This window comes from Balaenoptera musculus, chromosome 20, assembly GCF_009873245.2.
Source record: "Balaenoptera musculus isolate JJ_BM4_2016_0621 chromosome 20, mBalMus1.pri.v3, whole genome shotgun sequence".
Classification (NCBI taxonomy): Eukaryota; Metazoa; Chordata; class Mammalia; order Artiodactyla; family Balaenopteridae; genus Balaenoptera; species Balaenoptera musculus.
Window position 1 is genome coordinate 2,181,446 of NC_045804.1, and position 26,617 is coordinate 2,208,062.

General features: G+C 39.3%; 1 long non-coding RNA gene across 1 annotated transcript in view; it reads left to right on the forward strand.

The window, feature by feature from the left end:
• The window catches only part of LOC118887554, a 49,650-nt gene extending 29,624 nt beyond the window's left edge, over positions 1-20,026 (forward strand). Inside the window, exons 3-5 of the long non-coding RNA XR_005018035.1 lie at positions 2,407-2,535; positions 2,616-2,714; positions 18,795-20,026. This is a non-coding gene — a long non-coding RNA (uncharacterized LOC118887554). The remainder of the gene's footprint in view (positions 1-2,406; positions 2,536-2,615; positions 2,715-18,794) is intronic.
• The last annotated feature ends 6,591 nt before the right edge of the window (positions 20,027-26,617 follow it).

A 26,617-nucleotide genomic window follows, 5' to 3' on the forward strand; every position in this document is an offset into this window, starting at 1 on the left:
TGCTCATTAGGTACTCTGGTAATTAATGGTCCATTTAATGCATTTAGGTAGCATTGACCTACATTCAATCTACTTCTGTGCATGATTTCTGAAAAGGATGAAAGAAAGAGCACATGACCCATCCAAAGAACTACTGGATGAAATCAGGTTGGATCAAACACTGATAGTCAGGAGGCTTCTCATGTGCCCTTTGCTGGATCAATAGTCAGCCTGGGACGTGTCCAGTGTGACTTTAAGGTGGAAGGCAGTGGTGGAGCTACGTCTGGAACATGATCAAAATGTTAGGTTTTCTCCTAAATATTTTTATAATTCGTGGGGTTTTTGTGGATAGGTTTGTAATCAATTTAGGGCTTTTATTTCTGAAAAATGTGAGGTATAGATCTATATTTCCTTTCCCCAAAATTTTTGAAATGGAACTCTTTCCATTTTTCCAGTACCATTTATTAATCATTCTCTCCTCCACAAACAAAATACTCCTGTTTGTGCAGAAATATGTGTAAGAGAATGTTCATAACAGTTATTTTTGTCATAATAAAAAGTAGAACTTAATTTAAATGTCTATCACTACGTAGATGTGTTTACATCGTATTTATGCTGCTTTCGCTTCCGGAGGGTCTTGAAAATGTAGTTTGATACTTTCATCAGTTTGGGAAAATTCTCTGCTTGTCTTTCTTCTGATACAGCTTCTGCCCCATTCAGTCTGTCCTTGCCTTCTGGGAATTCCAATTGCATGTATGTTAAACCTTTTGACTACATCACACGTATTTCTTGTGCTCTGTCCCAGCTTTCCTTTCTTTTTTTCTTTTTGTGCTTTAGTTTGGATATTTTCTGATGACTCGTCTGTGAGTTTACTAATCCTGTTTTCTGCTGTGTCTCATCTGTTGTTAAGCCTGCTGAATAATAATCAGTATCAAGGTTGCAAAGAACAAAGAACTTTATTTAGGGTCTTAGGAATTGCAATTCGAGAGACACAGACTCAGGTAAAACTGAAAGAGGATTTCAGGGAAGAGAAAGTGGCTTATAAAGGTAAAAGTCACAAGGTATTTAAAACTGTCTGGTGAGAATTGTGATCGACTCTGACACAAGAAAGGAAATATTTATCCTTAAGGGACAGGTGACCATGAGTTATTTAGGGTAAGGGTCCAATAAGTATCTTGAGTTTCTGGAACATTATGCAGATGTTCTGGATCCTACGTTAAGACAATAAATGGTCATAATTCAGATTCCATCTGGGCTGAGACATGCATGAGTCTCACTACCTCCAGAGCCTCCAGGCTCCGTGCAGAGAGCTCTTTTTGCAATACAGACTCTGTTTTGATTTTCCTTTCACAAGCCTATGCAATGAGTTACTAATTTCAGATATTATATTTTTATTTACAAAATATTCATTTGATCAAAAAATTCTAGTTCTCTATATAAATTGCGATTTGTTTATGTTCTTTTTTTAAAATTTTTATTGGCATATAGTTGATTTACAATGTTGTGTTAGTTTCTGCTGTACAGCACAGTGAATCAGTTATACATATACATATATCCCCTCTTTTTTAGATTCTTTTCCCATATAGGTCATTACAGAGTACTGAGTAGAATTCTCTGTGCTATACAGTAGGTCATTATTAGTTATCTATTTTATATATAGTAGTGTGTATATGTCAATCCCAATCTCCCAATTTACCCCTCCCCCTTCCCCCCCCCCCCCCCCCCCCCCGGTAACCATAAGATTGTTCTCTTTTTTTTCTTTTAATATTTATTTATTTATTTAGTTGCAGCATGCGGGATCTAGTTCCCTGACCAGGGATAGAACCCAGGCCTCCTGCATTGGGAGTGCGGAGTCTTAACCACTGGACCACCAGGGAAATCCCCATAAGTTTGTTTTCTACATCTGTGACTCTATTTCTGTTTTGTAAATAAGTTCATTTGTGCAGTTTTTTTTTTTTTGGTTTCCGCATATAAGTGATATCATATGATATTTGTCTTTCTCTGACTTACCTCACTCAGTATGACAATCTCTAGGTCCATCCATGTTGCTGCAAATGGCATTATTGCATTCTTTTTTATGGCTGAGTAATATTCCATTATATATACACCACACCTTCTTTATCCATTCCTCTTGCTTGTCTATTCTTTCTTTTCTTTTTCAGTTCAGGGTGGACATTAAGGTCCTCATCTGCTAACTTCAGTATCTGAAACTCCTGAGGTTCTAGTTCTCTTGTTGGCTGTCTCACTTAGCTGATAGTCAACTGACTCCCTTTTTATCATTGACTGAATGATAAGTTATAAGGGCTCTGGTTTTCCTTCCAGATGGGTTATGTTTTCTTTTGGCAGCAGAGACCCAGCAGTCCCCCCTTGACCATGAGCTGTGTAAGGGCTTGTCTACTTAAGTTTTGCCTTTCTGTTTTTCAACAGAAAACCCCTCTAACTTGGCAGACTTTGCAAGTATAAGGCAGCTTCTGAAATCTCTGTGAGCAATTTCACCCCCCTCTGCTCCTTTCCACTACATTTCTTGGAGTTCCAGTCTACACAGAAGCTGTTCAGGTATACACCAACTATTAATATTCCAGGGAAATTTGTGTGTAGAACTTGGGGCTCACATTTTATGGTTCCCTCCTTTCTAGGATTAATTTCCAGCCACTATGAAAGCCATGAACTCTGGGCTCTGTCTCCTGAATCCAGTGTGACTGCTACCTTCCACTTAGGCTGTATTCTCAGAATTGGTAAGTACTGGAAATGTCCCTTAGGAGAAAAGCTGGATACATATGGAGCTTGCCTAGCATGGGTCCCTTTTTTTAAGGATTATATTCTATCCAGTTTTTGTATGCTTTGGTTGTTCTCCACTGCTTTTGAATAATTTCCCTCAAGTTTTGTAAAGGTTATCATCAGGAGGGTTACTCTGACATAAAACTATTTTGTCATGGTGGATCTGGCACACTCTTGTATGGATTTAAGTGTACATTGCCTTCAGAAGAGTAAGACAGGACTTTAAAACTTGACGTGATATGGAGGAGGGGTTGGGGGAGAGATGGAGTGGGAGTCTGGTGTTAGCAGATGTAAGCTATTATACACGGAATGGACAAACAACAAGGTCCTACTGTAGAGCACAGAGAACTATATTCAGTATCCTATGATATACCGTAATGGAAAAAAATATTAAAAAAAGAATGTATAAATATATGTATAACTGAATCACTTTGCTGTACAGCAGAAATTAACACAACATTGTAAATCAACTGTACTTCAATAAAAAAAAGCTGCAAGAGAAAATTTGACATGATAAATTATTTAGGGACTCAAATAAATAAGAGAAATTACAGTATATTGTGTTGGAATAAGCTTCAGATTCCAGGGTTGATGCCATTTTGAATATGTATGAGAGCTGGAAAATACATGGTGTGTGGACTTTTCGTTCCTTTTGGCAGGGAACAGCACTACGGGGCAGCAAACTGTCCCCGGTGTGGAGACTAACTGTATTTGTAGGACATAATGTTGACACTTAAAAGCGCCTTCAAATCTGCAAGCATTACACTTTTGCAATGCTCATCCTGTAGGAATGCATTTCCAGCCCGTGCTTGTCAAGAAGCTTGGGTCAGATTCTCAGAAGATTTGAGACATTTGATGCCACCCAGGTGGCGGGAAGTAGAAAGCAAATATTTCTCTGTTAGTGCAGGGACAATGCATAGTAAGCTTCTAGAAGCATTCCAAAGTGGAAGTCCATGGATATTTAAAAAATCAAACCAGAAGATGGCACCCTTTGAAAACTTAGCTTGGCAAATAAAAGGAAAAAATACAGAAAGGTATTCCATCAATTCCAAAATGTAATGCAAGCTGGGAAAAGAACAGCATTTTATTAATGACCTTAAATGACATCTTAATGATGGTTTGAGGGATTTTTCTTGTTAAATTGTTTTCGGTTTTGAAAAAATTGGCAACAGAATCTCATGTGCTTTCTGGGAAAGTTGCAGACATTTCACCGTGCTCTAAAGAAAGTTTCAAAGGAAAGTTTTTTGTTTATGTAAATAACAGGATGAAGTCAGAGGCACCTTCTTTTTCATGCTCTCTTTACTAGGGAAAAATAGCTACTAGCTAAAGAGGCAGGAAGTGAAATAAAGCTGTCAGCCCTGAGACTTCTTGTACTAATGTTACATGTAGGGGTAATTGACTTTCTAGCAACAATACCTAGCATTAAGGTTAATTGCTTCTTACCATCAGGAACCAAGACTGGCCAGTATAAGAACTCAGTTAAAATCCTGCCATGTTTAGAAGCTGTAACACAGTGAAATTTCTTTTGCTCTGACTCAGATGGGATTCATATTTTGCACCCATATCTTGAAAATACGATAAGTCCCAAACACAGGAACACAGAATTTCACATTTATTTGGGTTGCTGCTATAGAAAATTGGAAAATGTTTTCGTTCTTCCACATTTCCATATTCCTAGCCTTAACGGTGCTCTTCGTTGACGTTATTTCTGATGATGGAGTTTCATCTCTTAGGGCACTCCGCCTCATCGACCATTTTTCCGGGACCCAGGAGAAAATTTTAAAAAGTGATATGTTGTTCCCAAATTTTGGGAACCCACCCTCTCAGTTTATAGTCTTCAGATATCCTTCTGTGCTCCAGGAATCCCTCTGGCTTTGCTTGGACATCAGCACATGGAAAAGAGAATCTTAGTCTCATTATTATTCCTTCTCCAAATAAATCCACGTCCCTTTCACCCAAATACCTACCTTTGTTTGTTGCCAGGGAGCAAAGCGTTATTTGCTGACGGCTCACAGTATGTGTGTTGAAAGCGAAGGGAACAGGATATCTTATGAAGAAACCAGAAGAGAAAGCGGGGCACGTAGTCCAACTCGGTCATTGATCGCAAAGGACAAGGATGAGAGGGAAATGCAGCTAAGAAATAAAAGACAGAGTCCGAAGTCAAGAGTGGAAGGCTAGAGCTTGGAGAGATTGTCTGGATGTAGGAACACTTTATAGATTTTATAAGTTGCCTGGACCCTGGCATACAGGCAAGAAGTTCTCAAGGGCGCTTATCTGGCTCAAGGTGGGAAGGTCAGAGTAGGATGATGAGGTCAGTTCATGTCCATATGTTGCCACAGGTTGACTATAAAGATAGAATTTGCCGGGGAATACTTTTCTTCTCTCCCATCGATATCAGGCAATTTTCCGAGTCTCTGGTTACTGTCTGTTTCAAACGATTTTTGCTTGGATATCAAAGGAGTTGAGTTTTCCACCCTTGAGACTTACAGTTTACTGCTCACACCACAGTGAGAGGGTCCCTTTCAAAACATGTGCCAGCTTGAGTAAGGGCTCAAACTCTCCTGTGACTCTCCACCCCTCCCCTCTCCAAGTCTAAGCCCTTACAGCTGCCCCTCCTCCCGCATCTTCCCTGACCTTGGCTCCTGCTTCTCTCCATTGCTCCGTCCATTTCAGCCCCCCAGCTGTGTCTTTTGTTCCTTGCGTATGCCCGGCATGGTCCCATGATGACATCCTTCCCCCACTCTTGTTTCTCCTGCCTGGAAGAGTCCTGCTTGCGATTAATTTCCTCACCATCTTCCAGTCTTGGCCCAGATCGCGCTTGGTGCTCTAACCACTCTATTTAAAAGGGCGATTCACTCTCTCTTGGCTCTTCATTCTCAATCCCCCTTTCTCTGCCTCCTGTTTTCTCTTCATACTTATCACTATCTAAGGTATACTTTACTTATTATGCTTATTTAATTGATTGCCTGAAATAATTAAAAAATGATGGCAATCAAGACATGGAAGCAACCTAAATGTCCATCAACAGAGGAATAGATAAAGAAGGTGTGGTACATATATACAATGGAATATTACTCAGCCATAACAAGAATGAAATAATGCCATTTGCAGCAACATGAATGGACCTAGAGATTATCATACTAAGTGAAGTAACTCAGAGAAAGACAAATACCATATGATATCACTTATATGTGGAATCTAAAATATGACACAGGGACTTCCCTGGTGGTCCAGTGATAGAGAATCTGCCTTCCAATGCAGGGGACACAGGTCCGATCCCTGGTCGGGGAACTAAGATCCCACATGCTGTGGGGCAACTAAGCCAGCACGCTGCACCTACTGAGCCTGCACGCCACAACTAGAGAGAAGCCCGCGCGCTGCAATGAAGAGCCCACGTGTCACAACTAAGACCTGACGTGGCTAAAAATAAAAATAAATAAATAAAATTTAAAAATAATAAAAAATAAATAAAATAAAATATGCTTTAAAATATGACACAAATGAACTTACCTATGAAACAGAAACAGACCCACAGACATAGAGAACAGACTTGTAGTTGCCAAGGGAGGGGGGGAGGGAGAAGGTTGGACTGGGAGTTTGGGGTCAGTAGATGCAAACTACTACATTTAGAATGAAGAAGCACCAAGGTCCTACTGTATAGCACAGGGAACTACATCCAATCTCCTGGGATAAACCCTAATGGGAAAGAATATTTAAAAAAATGTACATATGTGTGTAACTGAGTCACTTTGCTATACAGCAGAAATTAGCACAACATTGTAAATCAACTATACTTCAATAAAAAAAATTTAGAAAATGGTGGCAATAATTATTGTTCCATTAGAAGGAATATTTTTAGGTGATGGGATAACTTATCTTGAAGTTTATATCTTTTTGAATATTTACAAGAGGGTACAGGGATCCAAATTGTTTTGCACAACAGATAAACATGAAAGACAGTTTCTGAAGGCCAGAATCTGCTTATAGTGAAAAACAGAACCTTCCTGTGGGATCTGGAGGGCACAGTGGTTCTCAAGCTCAAGCAAGTGAGTGTATTTTAGTCCAAAATAGAAAATCATCAATTAGTTTTGAACTGAAAATGAGCTTAAGAGATAATACTGTTATCTCTTCATTTTAAAAGTCAAGAAATCACCATGCTGCATCCTCTGCAGTCACATGAAGTTGGATGTGTGTTTTGTTCAAAGAGCAGAGGCCCTGGGACCAATCTCCTGGGTTGGAATCTTGGCTCCGCTTTTACAAACTGTGTAATAGACGGTCTTGGTACCTGCCCGGATCTCCTTCTATGAGCTCGTGCTCTCATCTCCCAGCGACGGTGAGTTTTGTCTGCCTCTGGCTCACAGCTACTCTCTTCTCCCAAGAACTATTTTTGGCCAAATGCGAGCCATTCCACTACCCCTTGGGACGGCCAGCAACCACTGGCTAACTGACACGGGGTACAAAAGACCGGCACGCTTGGCTCAAACGGCACCAGCTCTGGTGGTGCAATTCATTCTCCAGAACTCCTCCTGGAAGCAAGCTGCATCTGTTCTCCAGCTGAGAACAATCCTTGCTTAGTTCTCTCCCCTCTTCTGCCCTCTTTCCCTCCTCTGTCGAAATTTGAGCTAAGCCACCCCGTGGCATTGCTACCTCAGCATCCATGTTTTTGGCTGAGTGGCTGGCGGGGACCTGAAATTGACACCCCCCCCCATGCAAGCACATGACCCAGATAACAGCTCATATCACATAACAAAGGCCCCCTTTACATCAAGCCACAGGCCCTGTTCCATCCTTCAAACTGTTTACCCTCCTCATCTCATCTTCAATCGCCCAGGTTCTGACCTTCATGATCTTTCTTCTATTTTATTCTTTGAATTTAGGTCCCATCTCTCTTTTCCTCTAACTTAGAATTATATATATATAATGATATATAATATATATAATTTTATTATTAATTATATTAAGTATAAACATATACTCCATCTTTATATTTATATGCTATTATATAATATATAAATTATAATTGTATACTATAAATATATACTTACATACAAATATAAATATATAATTACATATAAATTATACCAAATATATTATAAATAATTACACAAATATTATTATATATCTTGTAACAGAGATACAATTCTAAATTGTCACTAGGAAAAAAGATGGGTATCTAAGTCCAAAGAATAAAATATAATTTATACATACTATATATAAATATGTATATAAAGAATCTTAACATGATATGCATAAAATAAGGATAAACTTTATTTGCATCTTATAAATATAATATGATTTATCTCTAAAACTATCTGGATCTGGGGATTTGGGGGTGTGAAAGATTCAATTATTATTTCAATATCATTAATTATTATTGTTCTATCCAATTTGTTTTATTGATTCTTATGTGTGTCAATTTTGGTATTTTAGATGATTTTTCCAAGGTTTTGTTGACTTAATCCAGGGTTTCATTCTGTTTTGTTTGCTAACAAATTAGCAGTAACTCAATATGACTCAAACGTATCTTTATTTTTTACTACCAATTAAGCTTGTCATTTCTATGTTCTCTGCTAAAGATGATAAGCATCTTCACCTACCCCTTCTTGCGTCTGGTCTCCTCCTCCTCCCGCTCCTGCCTCATTGGCACTCTGACTTTAGTTCTGCAATGTTATGAATAAACTTGTTGGGGTGAGGGTGTTACTGCTTATTTAAATTTTAAAAAATCACATGAATTTACTGTTTTTTTCTTACTTATGATACCTTTTGCTTCATCCTGTATTATTTTTCTCTTCTGGTCTAATCCTTTGTCCAAGAATGATTCAAGAAACCGTTTGCTGGTAGACTTTCTTGGATGACTAAGAATATCTTTATTTCAGTGTCACATTTAAGTTATAGTTTAGCTGGTATAAAATTCTAGCTTCTGAGTTCTTTATGTTCAACACAATGAAAATATCACCCCATTCTTATTTCATGTCCAATATTCCTATTGAAAAGATCCTTGACAATAGGGTCTTTATACTCTTGTGTTGGATCTGCTTTTCTTCTCATGAAGCTTTAAAATTTTCTTTTTGTGTTTGATGTTCTGAAATTTCATGACAATGTGTTTAAACGTGAGTTCATTTTTCATCTCTCTGCTGTTTAATGCTTTATGCACTTTAATTTGAATCTTTCACCTTTCCTTAATTCTAGAAAATTTCAGCTAGTATTTCTCCAAATATTTCATCCCATTTATTTTTTTCCTTCTTTTGAGGACCCAATTATATTATTTTGACATTTTTCATCTTACAAATCTCCCAAGTTTCATTTTATTTACTTTTATCTGTTTATTCTTTTCTGGGGCTTTGTGAGAGCATTCCTTCACTTGACTCACCATTCTTCAGCTGAATTCATTCTGGAGTTCTAGAGCCTGAGGTCTGAGTTCAGGGTACCAGCCTGGTTGGGCTCTAGCTGTTACCGAATCCAAACACGTTCTGCTCACCGCACGACAGGCCAACAAATCTGGAGATGAGTTGTTGGGGCAAGGAACAGCAACTTTATTCGGAAAGCCAGCAGACCGAGAAGCTGGTGGGCTAGTGTCCCAAAGAACCCTCTTCCCCGAGTTAGAATTCAGGCTGCTTTTATACTAAAAGGGGCGGGGGCGTGGTTGGTTGTTGCAGACTTCTTGGTGTCAGAATCCTTTGTTCTTGCAGCTGTCCCCGTAGGTCAGGTCACTCCAAAAAGACAAATGTTATTCTCTGTTCTGCAACTCTTTATATGAATGGAAGAGTGTTATACCTTTTAAAGGTCAGAGCCTTGAGAATGGGCTCTTCTGTATATTTCAGGCTCTAGGCAACATTCTTTTACCAAAGGTGCAGTCAGCATGACCAAGCACAGGCACAGAGCACAAAGGTGGAAGTAAAAGAAACAGATCCAACATGGAGTCAGATTTGCTCTTCCCTATTATAGGCCACCTGTCCTATCTGACTAGGACCCCACCCTTATGACCTCATTTAACCTTAATTACCTCCTAAAAGTCTTGTCCCCAAACATATCACATTGGGGGTTAGAGCTTTCACATAAGAATTTGGGGGGGGGCACAATTCAGACCATAGCACTACCTTTTATAACACATGCAATTGGAGGTAACATAGACAGTAAATATCTTTTAAAAATCACACTATATTAATTCTGTTAACTGCTCTTAAACGGTGGTATAGATGTGCCAAGTGGCATTATTTTGAAATTTGACATTTTGTATTGAGCTGGGTTTTTTTTTTCCTTAAAAATCACAACTTCAGTTGTTCTTGATGTTCCTTAGGATTTGTAACAGTAAAACTATGTCGTTGGCAGAGAGAATACTGTTTATCTTCATATTTGCTAGGGCAGAGTTCATGGTTTACAGATTGCAACATCTGTGCAACATCTGTGAATCCCAGGAAACATATAGGGATTTGAAATTCAGCTATATACAAGTGTGGCTCTGTCACTTAGCTTTTGACTGTAGGGAAAACTTTAATGAAAACTTGTTAAGCCAAGCCTCAGTTTACTCATTGCTAAAGGAGAATTGCTTATTAGGTGATGTGGGTAATCAAGTAATACACAGACGCTCTTAATAAAATATAAGATATTTTACACATCAATTGGTAGGAGTAAGGATCCTATTTCCTGTAGTAAGAGAAACTAAAGAAAGTGTTCTAGCTGTGTTGAATTCCGAATTCAAACGCAGAGGCTGCCTGACTCCTTGTGAAAGGTGGTTTAATGAGCTAGGTCCTGGGAACAAGGCTACTAGCCTGGTACAGCCTATTGCATCATTTTAGCTTTCTTAGTACTCCCTCAAGGTGTTAGAAGTGAAGAAAAATATCTTTTTAGGTAGAGAATTTAAATTCAATAATTTTATAAAATGAAATGTTCCTTCACTAAAGTTGGGTCTCACAGAATCTCAGCTCTACGGGAAGTTCAGGAGAATGAGTATCAAAATGAGGGGAAAGAGGTGGCAAATAGCTGTCACAGACTGAGCACAGACTACACGTGTTCCAGACGTTTTACATGCCTGTTAAAACATTTTTTAAAATCATGGTAAAATACATGTAACATAAAATTTGCCATTGCAACCATTTTTAAGTGCACAGTTCAGTGACATTAAGCTCATTCCTATTGTGCAACCATCACCACCATCCATTCCCACGACTCTTTTCATCTTGCAAAACTGAAATTCTGCACCCATTAAACGCTAATTCCCCATCCCTCCTCTTGCATCTTGAAATCCGGGGAATTTGGATCCCAGACAACCTGAGACTGGCTTTTTTTTTAGCTTTGTGATCCTGAGCAAATCCCCCCATCTTGCCAAGCCTTAGTTACCTTCTACATCCTCCTCCCCTGAAGGGTTGCTATGGGGCTCAAATCTGCAGTAGGAGCCCTTGGGAATCCTGGCATTCTTTACACACAGCGCCTGTAGAAGCAGAAAGCCATGTGTCGCTGTGTGCAGTGTTTGAAATGGGCTAAACACAGTCTAATAGAACCTAAACTTCACTGTCAAACAGGTCACAGCTCACGAAGTGTTCAAATTCCCACTGTGCAGATTTCAGACATGGATTGACTGATTGATAGATTTTTCCAGAAGAGTAAATCAACATTCAGAGAAGACTAGTAATGTAACCAAGATCATACAACTACTAATTAGCCCAGCCAGGATTAAAAGCCAGGTTGACCTCACATCAAGACCATGGTCTCCCCACCACCCCAAGCTTCCTGAGCCCTTGCCAAGCACTGAATAAGAACACAGTGGACCTAGAAAACCCAGTTCTTTCCCTTAATTTCCTCACAATTTTATCAAGAAGACAAATTATAGCTACTTAGTGTAAATCAAAGAAGAGGGCAGAACAACACACCATCAAGTGTGCCATCGGTGAGAATATTAGGAAGAGAATTCCATCATGAGGCAGGCAGAACTGACAAAGATTTTTGCTAGGTAGTTAGACATTAGAGCTCGACTTTGAGGAAAATGTACAATCGGGCGGGAAAAAGACAAAGATAAACTAGTGAAGGAGAAGCCAAAGAGCACAAGAGCTGGTTGCCATTCTGCAGGAATATTAAGGAAGATTTTCTCTGAGTCTATAACAAAGCCCAAAACATGATTCTTATGCTAATGAGGTTTTAATCCAGGTAGGGAGAGGAAAAAATGGTCTTTAAGAAACAATTCAGGGCTTCCCTGGAGGCGCAGTGGTTAAGAATCCTGCTGCCAATGCAGGGGACACGGGTTCGAGCCCTGGTCTGGGAAGATCCCACATGCCGTGGAGCAGCTAAGCCCGTGTGCCACAACTACTGAGCCTGCGCTCTAGAGCCCACAAGCCACAACTACTGAGCCCACGTGCCACAACTACTGAGCCCACGTGCCACAACTACTGAAGCCCGTGTGCCTAGAGCCCGTGCTCCGCAACGAGAGAAGCCACCGCAATGAGAAGCCCGCGCACCACAATGAAGTGTAGCCCCTGCTTGCCGCAACTAGAGAAAGCCCGCGTGCAGCAACGAAGACCCAATGCAGCCAAATAATAATAATAATAATAATAAATAAATTTATTAAAAAAAAGAAAAGAAACAATTCAGGATCCCATTACATCACTGAATCTATTTCTTGGATGAATGAAGCCCAGTTCTTAGTTGTACCATTCTGAAAAAAAAAAAGCAATTCTGGTCCTAGAACAACCTTCTAAAGATAACTAATATAATAACTATGGCAATGATATGGTCTCAAAATTTCCCCTAAGATAGATGCCCTCTTTCCTCCATTCTTTGACGACAACCATTTGGAAGACACACTTTGAGCTTTACATAAAGAAGGACTTTGAAAATACCTCTTTGGCTTACTGAGCTAAGAAGTCCAAAGAGGCTTGTTGTGCATAAGAGAAGGGCAGTCAGAGCTGGAGTCTGATCTGGGGTGAGGACCTGAGGGATGAGGATGGAGACCAGAGATCTGTCCTGGCTGGGGCGACAGTGTGGTTGGATGAGAATTGATCTTGTATAAGATCATGGTCAGGACTCTTTTGGATCAGCTTTCTGCGTTCCTTCTTTTACCTCCACGTTTTCAGTGTCCATCCTTCAACACGATTTTGACTGTGTTGTCTGGTCCATCAAGTGTCTTCAACAGTGTTTAATCTTCATCAACAATCGCTTGAGACACACAGATGAACAAGCCCCATCCAGGACCTCAGTGGGGTTATAGTTAAGTGGCACAAGCTTAAGGTGTCAATGAATGAGGTTTATTACTGACAAAAATTCATAATTGCCACATTTGGAAGAACATTTAACTGGCAAAGGTAGGTATTTGCTGGTAAATTCAGAGGATACTGATCCCAGGAATGTTGGTCACATGCATTTTAGAACAAAGACTAACAGCAAATGATAAATGCTTTTCCTTAAGGGCTGTGTCATCCTAAATTAAAAATAAATCCCAGAAAAGAGTCAATGTTGTCTTAAAGCAAGAGGAGAGCTTTATTGTTTGCAAGGTTTGCAAACTGGGGTTGGGGAGGGGAAGGAGGGAAGGGATTTTTAAAAGCAAAACCACAGAAGTCACAGTTGGGAGACTTGAAAAGGGAACAGAATGACCCTCTCAGCCTGACCACAAGTCCCGGCAGCTTGACCTCAAGTTTTCGATGATTGGCTGTCATCGGAGCTTCTCTTTAGGGGCGTTTCCAGGTAGGATTCTTAGCAGAATTAGAAGTCCTTATAGTTGTCTGTTCGTGGCTTTGCTAAGAACACAGAGTATGTGACGAAACCCCAGATCTGTCATGACTGCCCAGCTCCATTTTATTTTGGAGCCGCACTGGCTCCGTTTTCTACGTTCTTTCCGCAGGGAATTCCTCTTATTTTACTTTTCCTTAGGGGATTTTGTTTTATTTTTACAGATGCTCCAACAAGCCTTGGTCACATGACCTTTAGGCATCACTACGGATGTAACTGCATTACTCCCTTCAGTACCTTTACATTTTATTCTCACATTCCCGATGGTAGAACACAGAGGCCATATTTTCCCGTTCTCCAAGCAAAACTTTCTTAAAGTTAATTTTGAAGCAAAATGGGATGATCATTTTGTTCAACTGCCTTGTTTAATTGGAATGACATGAATTTGGATTTGCAAACTTTCAAGTGGCCAAACTGGCTGGAGGTGTGGATTTACTTATCACTTCCATGTAGCACTGAGACACAAACTACTAAGAGAGGGGCCCGACCTCTGATGATTCGAGCCAGTGTTAATGTGAGATTTTTTTCAACAGTTGCAGGAAGTCAACAGCTTAATGGGAAACATCACAAGTGTTTAATCTGCCCAGGGTGACCACGGCACTAAATTCCCACACCAAAAGACAGACCAACAAAACGTTTTTCGATTCAAGCATTGTGAATCAAAGCAGCTGCTAGCCTCTGCCTTCCCAAGCAGTTCAGAGATTTAGGACTCCAAGCCAAAACGAGGCTCCTCTTGGTTGCATAGCAATTTAGTCGAGTGTCAGAGGCCAAGTTGTTCATTTATTTCTTGCAAGATGGAGGCAATATTTAAACCTAGTTAGATTTCTGAATCCAATAAGACAACCACAGACTCTTGTGATCTTCTCTAAGCAAGTACTTCATCATACCCCAAAGCTCAAATGTAACTGGATTCACATTTTAACAGAGAATATTAATTGTGAGTGGTAGGTATGTTCTGTGCAAAAAATATCAGGTGGTGTTAGCTTAGAGATACACAGGAGAAAGAAGAAGTTAATAAGAAAGAATGAGTTAACAAAATTGGAATTTACTATTTTATAATAATTGAAGTAACTATACTTTATGGGAGCTGGTAGGTAATTTTTTTTAGGCAAAAACTACAGATAAAACTTAAGTATAATCACATCTGGTAGTAAAATTATTTAACTTATTTGCCCCAAATGCTTTGGTGATTTTTAAAAAAATCCTAGGCTATTAGTTCTCAAAGATATTTGTATAAGTAAAAAATAACCTCTAAATTCACTTTTTCTTTTAATTTGGGTTGAGACTGTATTCAATAAGATAGCGTGTAATAAGATTCACACTCTCTTTCGATTGTACAGCCAGTTAGGAGAGAGATGGGGGAGGGGGAGAGGAAAGGCTCGCAGGAAGAACTATTAGCCCTTTCTTCTTTGCTTTCACAACACACTAGACACACATTAATTACCACGCCTATTACATTTTATTGGAGTCATATAATTTGTCTCTCTCTCCCACTCAGCTGAGTTTCTTGAGGGTAGAGAGTATATTTTATTCATCCTTACATCCCCAGAATTTAGCAGATGTTAGTGACCCAATAAAGATTAATTGAATTAATGAAAGAAGTGGTTGAAACATGGCAGAAGTAGAAATAATGGTAGATGTACATGTAAGCATAGAGAATAGAAGATTTCGTGGAATAAGAAACTTGTAAAAATGCCCTGATGTGTTAGAGAGAGTCTTTTAAAATTGTGCTGTGATTTTGCAAAAATAGGCATAGTTGATACTTATATGTTGTATAAAGACTGGTACTGCTTGTGTGATGTGGTTTCTCACCCCCAGATTTATGATGAACCTCCTGAAAGTCAAGGCTTTGTGTGGGACCTCGGCATTTATTCCAATGATTGCTAATTCTCCATCTTCCTGGCCTCCATTCTTTCTTTGGATTCTGAAATAAAATTACTGAAAATATAATTGGACTGTTAAAATTGGTAAATATTTTCAAATAACTATAACTATTTGATAAAGTTATGAAAAATTAAACTCTTTGCCATTGTAAAGAAAAAGATCTTTTACTCTTCATCATCTGAAAGATAAAATGATGGTAACACTCTTAGGGTGAGACCCAGAAATCTTTGATGGGTTTTAAATACTTAACTAAATAATGGCACTGGATATTTTAATATATAATTTACATTTTACTAAAAACAAAGTTCTTCTATAAACCACACACTAACACGGCCTAAGGCAAATCATTAAAACCTAAAGAACTGGTCTAACATTTGATTATGTAATATGGTCACTTAATATTCCAGAACCCAGATTATTTCAAAATAAGTGAAGGGCCCAAATTCTTGATGAAGCTAATACAATGCTTAATCACAAATCAATTCCCCTTTGATCAGGATCGTTGCTCATGTCCTCAAGAAAACCAGCTTTTAAATTATTCTTTGTCTAATTACATAGTAGTAGAGAGTATATTTCTTAGGAGCTCTAGACTGCTTTAATTCTAACCTATTTGTTCAGTGTCACAATTGACATACTAACGAAAATGACTGCATTTGATCAAAATACTATGTCTGTTAATATCATAGAAATACAGGCACTTCTTTTTTTTTTTCCTATTTTATGCATCAATAGTGAAGGGAACATTTTTAAATTAATTTTTATTGGAGTATAGTTGCTTTACAAAGTTATGTTAGTTTCTGCTGTACAGCTGTATTTCTATAATATTAACACACTGAATATTATATTTTTATATATTTTTTCAATATCATGTGCTTAAAAATATTTTCTCTCTTGAAAATTGTAAAGCACTATAGAATTTAAAGACTCTTTCATTCAATAAAAAAATAAAAATTTAAAAACTTAAAAAATAAAATAAATTAAATTTAAAACAAACAAACACAAAAAGTAAAACAAAACAAAACAAAAATACTATGTCTGAATAAGAGATTTTGTTTTAGTACAAACATCTTTCAAATCATACCCATTGCCACAGTTGACAGGAAATATCACACCACTGGGTCTTCCTAGCTCATTTCTCTCCTATCTGTTTATCCCAATAGACACCATGTTTCTATCTGTGTCCTTGTATTACTTGAGCCTGTTAGGCATAAAAAATTCCAATAACAGGGAATTAATTCCGTGGAAATTCACACTTTTGGAGTAGAAGGCAGTGGCAGACACATGGCCAAGAATGTGAGCCCCTGGGGATGCCAGGGCCAGAGATGTTAGCAGGCAAAATGGTACCATGCCAGGTCAACATGCCCAGGTCAGGAAGTGATGTATTGTGAGCTTCCTCAGGGAAATCAAAGCTGGAACATCCCTGATGAATCAAACAACCCTTGATAAATCAGACCTGATTTAGCTAAAAGGAAAGAGAATCAGGCTGGGGAGAGAAAAATTAATGGCAAAGTTTAATGACTTCAGTGAGGAAGAATTTATCACTAATGTAGCATAAACAACCCATGACTGTGGAGAACAGATGTGGCTTCATTTAAGTAAATATCAAATGAAGTGCAAAGCTCTCAGGATGATGGATTCAGGACTAGTTTATCAGAAACGCAGTTTTGGTGCCAATACAACTTTTCACCTCTTTCTTGTTTTATCCCCCATTGCCCTCTTTTCTCTAACCTTTCCCAGCCTTGTTGGATGAACGCTACTGGCCCATGGAAGGTGTTATGTAGGGTCAACCTTTGTAAAAATTCATCTGTCATTTGGCCTTGGGCCCCCGTTATTCCTGGTATCCACCCCTGTTACGTGTGGAGCTCCCACTTTTCCTTACAGTCTGCTATGATCTTCATTCTGGGGTAATTTTGCTTTTTCAATGTACTCTTGGTAGCTTTCAGTTTTTTTCATTTTTTTGTTTTTTTTTTTTACAAATTCTTTACAGTTTCTGGTCCACCAAGGGTCTATTTCTCTCGTTTTTTTATACTCATTATACATTTGTTTTTCTCATCTTTTTCACAATCTCTAAGGATTTGGAGTGGGAGGGAAGGATATATTTATTTTGAAACAGAAATCTTGCATTTAAGATTGAGATAACAAGTAACAAAGAAACCAAGCAACAGCCTCCTTCCGTTCTCTGCTTCTCATTCACGCAAGACTCAGCACTTTCTCGTATATTTGAGAAAGAATGGGCATGTCACTCTCCATAAAGTCTTCACTGGACATTGGGGTAACCAGTGACAGTAGTGAGAGGCTCCATTATCCTGTTGAAGCAAAACCTTGAGTGTGTGGAAGAAGTTCTTCAAGTCATCATGGGATGGGGTGGTGAAAACTGGACTTACTCTCACCAAAGTCTCAAGAACAAGCAAATAGATAAAGTGCACTTGATTTTCATTGATTTTTAAAAAGATGATTTATGTAAGGGCCCAAAGGGTTTGTTTTCCTTCCAGCATTTATCAAAGATAAATAGGTTCAGCTCTGAGCCTACTCTTCTGACTTGGAAAAGGCACAGAATAAGTCATACTCAGTCCTTAACGACGTGACTACTGAGCTTCCCAGTAAGTTTAAAGCAAACAGTACTGTGAAGATTTTCTTTCATCGGTCTCTAATATTTATCCAAAGTTTGTGAAATTTTGAATTCCCCTCTTGACCTTGAATAGCTGCACTTGGGAAACTACCCAAATTGTAGAAGATCCCTTGTTGAAGAAAATGCGCCATAGTTGACTCAAAAACGTACAGACACTGCAAGTTTGGACTTGACAAAAGAAGAGGGAAAAGCCCCAGGGTACAGCTTAAATAGGACGTTGGAATCCAATAAAATTTTTGGTGATTCTGGAGAGTCTCAGCTCTTATCACTGTATCATGAATGTTGGCTCAGGACCAGAACGAACTGGTCATCAATCTTGTCGACATACAGGAAGTTATTTGAAATCTCTGGGATACTTCGAAAGCAAGCAGCAAAGTGGTTTACAGCTACAACAAAGTAGATACAACCAACTACTGACTGAGGTCCCTGGGTCCACGTGCTGGGAACTATCAGTTAACCTAAGGAGTCAACCACTGCCATGATTTTGTAACCCTTCTCTCCATCATTAAAGTAGAAAGGTTTCTGAGATCAAGAGTCTATGTTTAGTAAATTAATTTTGATCCAGGGTATTTTATTTGGATATGGAAGCAACCTCACATGGAGTCTAAATATGTAAAAGATTTAAATTTAAGATAGATATCGATTGGTGAGCATCAAGAAGAGTGTAGACGTCCTGGAGCAGTGGCAAGGAAAAAAAATCAAACAACAACAAAACCACAAAAAAGACTACAGCAAGAAACTCCTGTGATAAATCTAATTTTTTTTCTGTGTGTCATTGAGTGATCTTTCTCCTTTCATACTTTCACAGCTGCTGATTTTCCAGATGTTCTCTCCTGTGAAGCTTTGTCTTTTAAAGGTACGTGTTCTTTCCAGGATGAATCAGTCTCTTCCATTCCCTGAAGCATTACTTCCATCAGTCAAGCCATTTTTCTGATCCTCATGCAACCTTCCTTAAACTGAGTACAACTCTTTCGAACACCGAATTGAGCAACTGATAAAGATTGAGGCTGGGCGGAGGCAGAGCTTGGCTGCTCACTACGGAAGCCAGATGGACCCATCGTCCCTCTCGGCCCACCAGCAGGGTGCCCCGGCTTGAGTCTTTGAACCCAGGATAAGTGGGGTAAAGATGAAGAGATGACAGAGCTAGTCTTCATGGGGCAGTGACCTGGGACCATGGCTGTTGGCATCAACAATCTTGCAGCAGTGGTGCTGGTCCGGTGAGCCCGACCCAGGTTGTTTCTGAGGCGTGACAGCTGCATTTTGCTATTGCCGAGCTCTTTCTGGTTCCTGACCACTTTCTGAGACCAGGTCTTTAGCTTTTCCAGCATTTCTGTGAGTTCTCCAATATCTTTACAATAAAGCCTTCTACAGTTGCCAGATTTGACTTCTCTTGTTTCAGCTAAGATGGTGTCATTGTCTTCGAAACGATCCCTTGAGGCTTTGGCTTGTGAGTGGGACCCTTCTTGAGTTCCTGGTGGTAGCACCGAGCTGTGTATGTACTCATCTGTGGGTTGTTATATAGATATTATTGGAAGATGCCAGAGAAAAGGAGATCAAATGTGTCCGTGTAATTCATTGTCTTAATCTGGGTCCTTTTTCTATGAACAGCACTGTTTTGGTTCAAGGGCATTCAGGAAGGCAGACTCTTGCTGGTATCTGGCTTGAACCAGGAACGCTTCAGTTTTAAACACTCCCGTGCCTTTTTCTCCCCAGTAAGTTCATTTCCACATCAGACACGGTTACAAATTCTTCTCTGTAGGCTGAGAACCATGTTTTGCCTTGTCCTGTGTGTCTCTGTCAAATATATTTTTTATCATGCATGCCCACCACTTGTAACCACAGCTCCTGCTGCTTAGGCTACGTTGCCATGGTTTATAATAAATGATTCTGTTCCTTGTACCCAAGTGCCCCAAAGCTACCTGAAAACCAGAATTGTGCTAGGGCACAGGGAGCAGTGGGTCACGGGTCAGGGGAAAGCAGGCGTGTAGGCTACGGCTGGCCTCTTAGGGATCTCCCAGCATCTTTGCCTCCAGTAAGACATGCCATAATGATATATTTTAAAGTAATCTTATTTGTAGTAATAGCAAAGCCCAGAATTTGAAAAAAAAAAAAATCCAACCTGCTAGTTAGAAATAGAAAAATCTATGAAACATTAAAGGATGAAGATAAAGTGTTTGTGCTGCCCAAGAAATTACTCTTTCCTCTTCTAAATATGAGACATAGACTCCAAACCATACCAACAAGGCCTCTCATCTCATCCTCCATTTTTTAAGAAAATTCTTGCAGAGAAGCGCCCGCATTTGCTGACCTACACTGATGTTCCTCTTTCTCATTCCGACCTGTTTATTTTAAAAGGAGAAAGTAAAGGAAGTAAATGGGAAGGTCCGAAATAGAAAACACTGTGCAATCCAACCAAAAAGAAGCATCACAACAGCTGTTTCCAATTGCGTGGGTAGCAAAGAAGGGAGCCAAAGAGCTGAAAAACACATGAAGGCATGTTCGAGCTCGGTACCAAAAGAAATAAAAATTAAAATAATTATGAGATACATGTACTTTATATTGGTTCCTCATCAGACTGAGAAAATCAGAGAATTTAACAGAGCTGGGTATCCAATTTTCTACCAGGGATAAAGGAACTTCATGTACTGCCAGTGGGGGTGACGACACAGCCCTTTTGGTGATTCATCACCAGCTCATTACTACTTGGCAATATCTTGCCGTCAATCAGTTCTGCTCCAGGGTATGTATGCCAAGGAAACTCCCACACGTGTCCATGAGGGGCCCTGTACCAGGATGTTCTTCATAACGTAGAGTACTGTGGCACTGTGTCGTCAAACAAATTTTAATGGATACAGTCCATAGAGTACTGGGTAGGATTCAGAAGCAACAGATTGGTACCCACCCATCAACATGAAGAGATCTTAAAACAGTGCCAATTTAAAAAAAAATAAAAGTAGGTTGAGGGTGATACCACAATATCATTTATATTAATTAATACTGCATGCAATACACAGTTTTCAAGGACATCCAGGAACTAAAGGATTTCCACCAGGTAAAATGAAACGGTGACCCATGTCTATCCAACATATATAAACAGCTCCTACAACCCAACACCAAAAAAGTAAACAACCAGATGAAAACATAGGCAGAAGAACTGAACAGACGTTTTTCCAAAAAGGAAATGTAGATGGCCAACAGGCACATGAAAAGATGCTCAACATCGCTAATCATCAGGGAAATGCAAATCAAAACCACAGTGAGACATCACCTCACACCTGTCAGAATGGCTATTGTCAAAAAGAACACAAATAGCAAATGCTGGAGAGGGTGTGGAGAAAAGGGAGCCCTCGTGCACTGTTGGTGGGAATGTAAATTGGTGCAGCCGCTGTGGAAAGCCATATGAAGGTTTCTCACAAAACTAAAAACAGAACTACCATAGGACCCAGCAATTCCACTCCTGGGTATATATCCAAAAAACCCCACAAAAACACTAATTCGGAAAGATACATGCACCCCAATGTTCATGGCAGCGTCATTTACAATTGCCAGGGTATGGAAGCAACCTACATGTCCATCAACAGATGAATGGATAAAGAAGAGCGGTACATATACGATGGAATACCACTCAGCTATAAAACAAATGAAATTTTGCCGTTTGCAGCAACATGGATGGACTTGGAGGGCATTATGCTAAGTGAAATGAGTCAGACAGAGAAAGACAAATACTGAATGATATCACTTATATGTGGAATCTAAAAAATACAACAAACTAGTGAATAAAACAAAAAAGAAGAAGACTCACAAAGAACAAATTAGTGGTTACCAGTGGGGAGAGGGAAGGGGGCAGGGGCAATATAGGGGTAGGTAGGGGAAAAAAGGGTTGTCGTGGGATTATATGAAATCATGTGTGTGAAACTTTTAAAAATTGTAAAGCACTATGGAATTTAAAGAATCTTTCATTCAATTAAAAAAAAAAAAAGGTGACCAGTGGTAGTGGGAATGGGAGTGGAGGTGGAGTATGAAACTCCAGAAAATAAATAACCAGAACAAGACAGGAGCTTTGTTGGAACCAATCATTCCATTTGCCAAGAAATCGAAAGTATGAGTAACTCAATCTTTATCAACCTTTTATACGTAAAGTCCAAAAAAGTCCCAAGTCAACCATTAAAAAGAAAACAAACAATAAGCCCAACAGCAACAAAACCCAAAGGCAAGTAGATAGAAAATCTCATGAAATTTTAGAGAATTTCATATTGTTCATTATGGCTGAAACAAAGAGAGATTGGAAGTCCTCTGAATATAGGATATTGGAAAGAAAATAATACTAACTATATTTAATGATGCTTTTCTATGTTCCAGGTAGTTCTAAGTGTTTTATAAAAATTAGTTTAATCCTCCCAATAAACCTTTGGGATATTATTCTCCCCATTTTACAGATGAGGAAATTGAGGCAGAAAGAGGCAAACTCATCAAACACAGCTAATGGTGGCACAACCAGGGGTTTAACCCAGATAGCCATGTTCTGGAGACCTCACGATTAACCAGTGCGCCCAGGGATCAATTCTCTCCTCAGTGCAAGATCAGAGATCCTACCGGCATCCAGCCAGGCAGGGAGGAGACCTAGGAGGGATCCACTCAGCTATTTACTCACAGGCTTCATTTTGTGCAGTTGTTACCAGGAGCCTCCAAATGCTAGAACATAAGGGGAGCTAGATTACCCTCCATAGGTAGAGAAAAATACATAATTTTTAAGAGAAAACTTTATTATGGTAAACTGAAGAAAAGTTTTAAAATCTTCCACTTAATGACCATAATAATATTCAAGAAGAAAAAAAGAAATGAAAAGCAAATAACATGCTTAAAATTCCTACTGAAGTCAGTAAAGAACATAAAATCTTCCATGGTACAGAGGAAAATTTTGTCATCCTCCAAATATCGAAAGAAAATTAGAAGGCATTTGAAAACAATGAGATAGATAAAAATACATGAAGGGGAGAAAATATATGATCAAAAGTATTTGGTAAAGAGATATTGGAAAAGAAGAAAATACAGTTGCAAGAAAATACATTATAGAAAATACACTGAAGAAAATTCATGGTAAAAAGTACAATGGAAATTAATTTTTCAGGGTAATGGGAAGACATGTATATTTACCAGAAAGGCTCTTCAAGGGCCAAATATAATGATAAAAATTCTATGTTTGAAATGAAAAGATAAAGGGAAAGTCTATAAGAATCAAGTTGATGGCAGGGCGGGATAGTTCAGAAGGGGTAAACAGTTTATAACGGGAAAAACTAGCCCGATATCTTAAAAGTGGAAATAAAAAAGTTGATTTTCTCAATTTCCTTTGAAAATTTTACCAAAATGGACAAAAATAAAGAACTCTGAAGAAATATTCATGTGTGATAAAACTAGACTATGATTTAATCTCAAACCACATAAACTTTCCTCTGCCCCCCCCCCACCAAAAATCAGCCAAATTAGTAAAATTTGCCTCTAATTAAGGAAAATAGACCAAGGAGATTTTCAACTCTTCTGACCAAAATGTGCATATTAATCTAAAATTAATTGAGAACATTAATTTAATCTACAACTATTGAGGAAGCACTGAAACCCACACAATATTCCTTCACTTGAAATGACCTGTAATGTCAAAGGTGAAGACAGACCCATGGGGTCTGATTCTACATCACGGAAAGTCAAGGAGTTTTTGGGGAAACAAAATCTGCATGGAGACAATACCTCTGTTTTCTTCAGTTCCAAGGCTGGGATACAGAAGAATGTGAAACAGTTTTACACCAATGGTAAAAGCAACAATAACCCACACAAAATTAAAATCCTATTTCCCATGGCACTGGCTAAAAACAGTGTATGCGAGGAACCCTTGATGAACTGAATTCCCAAGAAAAACAAGCCCATGACAGGTGGAAAGAGAGCCACCTTTAGTGGGTTTCAAGCATCTCATCTGGGTGTGCGCAGACAGAGAAGGTACATCTACTAGGAAGAGTATTTGCAAGGATGAGGAGAAAAAAACCAACCCATAGATGCCAGTATGGGCTGGATGGGAAAAGTGGAATCTAGAAGAGTACAAAATGCAAAGAAAAAAATAGTAGCCTAAATAATGTTTCCTTCACCCTATAGCCACGTTGGATTCCCTTTCCCCTGACCACCCCCCCACCAAAAAAGCCACAGTGAAAAAGGGCCTGAAAAATAGAGACTCCTGGAAGCTCTGCATCTCTACGATGCCTGGATTCTGAGGTCCAGCCAGAGATGAACTCACATGGAAGAGGATGGAAATCGTAGCGCTGCTATTGCCTCTTCCATCATTTGACCAGTGAGGTTACTTGTGGCTACTAGGTCCATGGCCTGAAAGCCTAACCTGACCCCCTGGGGCAGGAGCGCAGCCATGGACACGCTGCCCCAGCTGGCGTTCACGAGGCAGCTCAGATGGGACGCCACACGCTCAGCGGGCAGGGGCACCTCCGGGGTAGAGTCTAAGCGTGGTTTATTTCAGGGAACCCTGTGCTGCTGCTATTTAAGTCTGAGAGGCAAGGAATAATTGAAGAGGATGTGGTAGGCAGAAAAATGGTCCTGTTCTGATCCTGAAACTTGCAAATATATGACATTACAGGGCAAAGGAGAATTCAGGTAGCAGCTGGTCGTAAGGTTGCCAAGCAACTGACTTAACTAGGGAGATAAGCTTGGATGATCTGGGCAGACCAGTGTAATCACAACGGTCCTTAAACGTGGAAAAGGGAGAAAAGAGGAGGTCAGAGGAAAGCCATGCTATAAGGACTCAGCCAGTTGCTGGCTTCAAAGATGGAGAGAGAAGGGCTTGAGCCAAGGAACGCGGATGCCTCTAGAAGCCGTGAAAGGCAAGAAGACAGCATTCTCTCCTACGTCCTCCAGAAAGGAGCTCACCCCTGCCAACACCTTAATTGTAGTCCAGTGAGACTCAGGTCCCACTTCTTACCTCCCAAGCTATACGATCACACATCTGTTTTGTGTAAGCCATTACGTGTGTGGCCGTTTGTTAACAGCAGCAATAAAAAAACTAACACAAGGAGCAGAAGAGGGGTCTGACCGCCTGAGGTCGGAGAACAAGACAGAAGAAATCCTGAAGTCGGTCTAGGACAAGGGCTTTGGGACAAAAATAGTTGCTGGAGGCTCCTTTTATGATGTGCCTCATTTCATGGAACACAAGAGGGCATGGATTCAGGCTTAAAAAGTGTCCAGGAATGAAGGGCTTCAGAAGCAATGTGGGTGAGTTCCTGATAAGGATGTCATCAGAGCAGACTGTGACAGCTGCAGACCCCGAATAAAACCAAACTGAAACATTGCCAGTTAGGAAATCAATGCCGCTATAAACCATGGTATCTGAAAGGGTTAAACATACTGCCCAGGGTCTACTCTTCTTTCTTCTGTGGATGAATGTGTGTACTGGAAAATATTTACGAATAAACAATAATTAACGTGATCTAATTGCCATGTTTGTGGCTATTTGTTTCTGGCTGTTAAGACTGATTCTTTTCCCACGGCACGTCCTGAACAGGAAAAAAGATCAGAAAAAAAAAATACTATTCACTGTAGTTAACACAAAACTTCTAATTCGCTGAAATTGCTCTGAATAGGAAGTCATGGGATCTAGAAATAATAACTTGGCTGTAAAAAGCCAGTCACTTCCTAGTCAGACAGAATTCCCAGTATTCAGAGAACAGGTGCATCAACAACAAATTAGATCAGAATTCTTCAAAATTTAGGATGATAAAATCAATACAAATATTGCCTTAAGATTTCTTGATGAAACTATTCCCAAGCCAGTTAAATCAATTAAAAACTCAGAAAATCATGTATGCTCCAATGCTTATAAATCCTCTGGCAGCAAAGCTGAAAACAAACAAAAAAAGAATAAGTAATTCCTATAACTTGGGAAATAGCTCATACTTGTAAAGAGGCAACATAAAGTCACATTCCTTTCAGTTTATCCAATAGTTTATTAGATAAGATATGCTATTTGTCCAAACATGCTTTAGTCATGGGGTAAAAATGAAAAAAAATCTTAGTTCTCCAACTGGTTATTTAGCCAGACAATATAAAATACTCAGATGGTTTGAAAAATCAAAATGACTTGCTAACAGCGTACTGCATTTAATAGTTTCGATCCAAATGTTTGGCATTCCCTGTATGAAGTCGCATATTATATTCTCATATGCAAAACAACCACAAGTTTAGAGGTTAACTTACTCTCAGGAAAGCTGGAGAAGAATCTAGAAACAGTCCATCCACAGGTCTCTGCATGTCCTGGAGAAGAATTCACATGCCTTTTGGGTCACTACTACATCATGCTTTTAATTTCATGTTTATTGTGAATAGTTCCGTTTAGAATGACTTCCGAAAAGGATTACGGTCTTAATTCAGCCAGGCTGCCAAAAACTCTTTGCTCACATCACATGGCGACTCTTTACAGTTTTCCGTTTCTTTGTCTCCCTGCCAGTTCCTCAGCAGGGAGTTTGTAGTTGCAGATGGCTGGCTGGACACAGCAAAACATTAGGAACTATCAAATCAAGGAGAACCTAATCTTTGTCAATTAGCTTTTTCATACAAGGCCCTCATGGGAGAGCTGCCCCCCCA